Raw genomic sequence first — 3,473 nt, forward strand, 5'->3', positions numbered from 1 at the left:
TATATTAACATATTCATAAGAAATATCATTTTTCCAGAATATAAACTTCCAATTCAAAGTTTAATATGGTTTTTAATTATCCAACCCAAAACAGCCCCTGGTTGCACTCCAACGACGTAGATTCAGTTTTAAGGTGTTCTTTGTAAAATCAAGTTGTATCTTGTTAAGTTAGCATATAATTATGATATATTACAGGTCTTGAAGTGTTTTAAAAGTCAAGTTAGAAGGATATATTTAGTTTGCAAACAAGTTTGAAATCATTCAAACTATGTTCTTGTTGTTATGATTTGTATATTCTTAATAAGATAGTTATAATTGAACAAGATGATGAACAAAGGTTATACCTCAAGTATGATGAAGAAAGTTACTGAATAAATAAGATATGAACTTGTTCTTGATGACTTGGAAGATTAAGAAGTGAAATCATGAAAGAAACAAAGGTTGTAAGTAAGTTTATATCTTGATTTAAGATAATTAACTTACATGATTTGAATCAAAGTTTAAACATAGTTTTACCTTGATTATGGAGCTAGAAACTTATGAAGACTTTGAAGAACTCTTGAAGGTTGAAGATAAGAGAGTTTAGAAGATAATCTAGCTTGAAGAAAATTGATATGAAAGTGTATGTATGTGTATATATGGCGTGATATATGCATGTATATATATAGATTTTATGTTTTGATTTTTAGTTCATAAGTCTTGATTAATGACAAAGGCTGGTTCCCACAAGTTGCTATCATGTCTTTTAATCATTCATGGCTGATCATTGGTATTTTCTATTGGTATATACCAATAGTAAATACATCTAGAAGCTGCGTATAATACGGGTACATATACCCTAAGTATACGTGTAGAAATCTTGAGGAAACGGAACGTGAATTCAAATATAACTATCTTTTGTGAATATACTTATATTATTTTATGTATTTAAGCCCTTTAAAAGTGATTAAATATGTATCCATACGATACTTGTATAAGCATTATAGGTTATAGGTATATATGTCAAAGAATGTTACGTATAGTTACCATTTTGAAAACTTAAGTTAGTAGTCTCAAAGTATACTTATAACTCATTGTTATTAGTACACAATGATATGTTAAACCATCCTTAGATCATGTTAAATATGTATAAATATGTATATGTACACAATCGTATAATTATCATATGTTATATAGTTCGTGATATCATCGGTCAAATTGGACGGTCAAACATTGTGTAAAACTCTTTTCAAAAACACAAGACTCAACAATTTGGATTGCTTATCATGTTGGTAATGTTTAATTTATGTAAATATTAATCTCATATGTATAAAACGATCGGAAAAAATCCGGGTCGTTACAACTTCTGCTGTATAATAATTCATTCGAGGAATGTTTTGCTTGTGTCTATCTCGTCAAACATTTATAAAAGCATTTCATGTATTCGCAGTTCAAAATATATTTCAAAAGCATTTAATAAAGCAGTTGTAAAAACAATGCATGTATTCTCAGTCCCAAAAATATAAAGAGTAAAAGGAGATCAAATGAACTCACGATACGATATTTTGTAGTAAAAATATGCATACGACGGAAATGAACAATGCAAGGTTGGCCTCGAATTCACGAACCTATACCAGTTATATATATTAAAACACATAATAACAATTAACAAGTTTATATTAATATTATTAATATACTTCTTATATTCATAATTTATATGTTATTTTGATAAATAAATTAATAATTAATATTTATATATAACAGATTCCTATTAAAGTATTTTAATTAGGATATAATATATGTTATTATATATAAATGTTTAAAATGTATTAGAATTAATATTTACATATATGATTTAACTTAAAAATATATTTATATACTATTTGTAACATAATTATAATAACATTTTATTAGAACAAAATAGTACCTAATATTAATATAGATGTAAAAATATATTTTTATATAAATGTCTTTTAGTTTGTAAAGATTATAATAATTATTATAATAATAATACCAATACTTATTTTAATGACAGTAATAATAATAATAATAATAATAATAATAATAATAATAATAATAATAATAATAATAATAAGAATAATAATAATAATAATAATAATAATAATAATAATAATGATAATAATAATAATAATAATGGTAATAGTAGTACTACCTCAAAGGAGTAGTCCTTATAAATAATGCCCAAGTCCGGAATTGAACCCGCGACGTCCCGCTAACCCAACACTCGTCCAAACCACTGCTCTATTTCGTATTTCCTGATTATTACCATTCTAAATTTAATTTAACCCATTATATTAATCTGTGCTTTCTTCTTCCATTTAATCTCTTATTAAATCATGAGTCCATACTTTAAATTAATTGGGCTTCTCTTCTCATCTCCCATATCCTCTAATATTGAAGCCCATCATTACCCAAAATTGAATTGGTGCTCACGATCCAAATCAGAACCGAACCAGTAACAAAATATAAATAACCGGTCACCTTATTTCTTTTTATTTCGGTTATTCATCATCAAATACACGTCATCAATCTTATTAACAAACACGTCCAGTATGGTTTCACATTATAGATTTGTATTTGGTCCTTTCAACAAGCAATCACCCACTAACTTATAAAGATAGTAATTGTCGGCCAGTATGATTTAGTTGACCCCCCTATTTTCGTTGATGTAGCATTATCATTCATATTATGACCCTTAAGATCCATTAGAGGCCCACGATAATTCTACATAATCTCCATCAACTAAATAATAGGAGTTTAAGGCCCACGACCATGGGTTCAATGGGATACATCCAGCGAGATTTCCCTAGATACTTTATCATAATCATCATTAGGATTTCTTATTAACTTTATTAAAAGATTACCATAAACATCATGCTAGTGGACCAGACGAATTACTTAATTTCTTGCTGTAACTCATCATCATTATAATTGCTAAAAAAAATTGGTGCCCGCATTTCTAACTTAAATAATATCCCGTAACATCATCTTTAAAGCAAGTGGGTGGGGAGTTGTCGGCTAATATAAGAAAGGGATAACCCATTATTATCATAATATTCATACTCTCAACCTTGTTCAATATAAAAGTCGCCCATAATCCTTCCAGCACGATCCTATCATTTTCTTTTGGTTTGAAATAAAATACAAACACAGCAGCAGTGTTATTCGATCAAGGTAGGTGTAAGGTGTTTGAATGATGGTTTAAACAATCGTGGAACTGCAGTAGTTTGTTGATATAAGGTGGTGATTTTGATTGTTTGAGTGGTCTAGGTGATGGTTTATTCTATGTTTTTGGTGTTACCCTAGACTTTGGAATAGTGCCACAGGATGCGAGTAGTGGTGAAGGTTTAGGGGTGGTTTTAGGGCGACGGTTTTGGTGATCATGGGTGGTGATAGTGGTGGGTTTAATAAAGGTGATGATGACGGTTCAAGGGTGGTGATTGTTGTTTGATGATAATCGAAAAGAGCAAGCA

The sequence above is a fragment of the Rutidosis leptorrhynchoides genome, chromosome 6 (genome assembly GCF_046630445.1).
Source record: "Rutidosis leptorrhynchoides isolate AG116_Rl617_1_P2 chromosome 6, CSIRO_AGI_Rlap_v1, whole genome shotgun sequence".
NCBI lineage: Eukaryota > Viridiplantae > Streptophyta > Magnoliopsida > Asterales > Asteraceae > Rutidosis > Rutidosis leptorrhynchoides.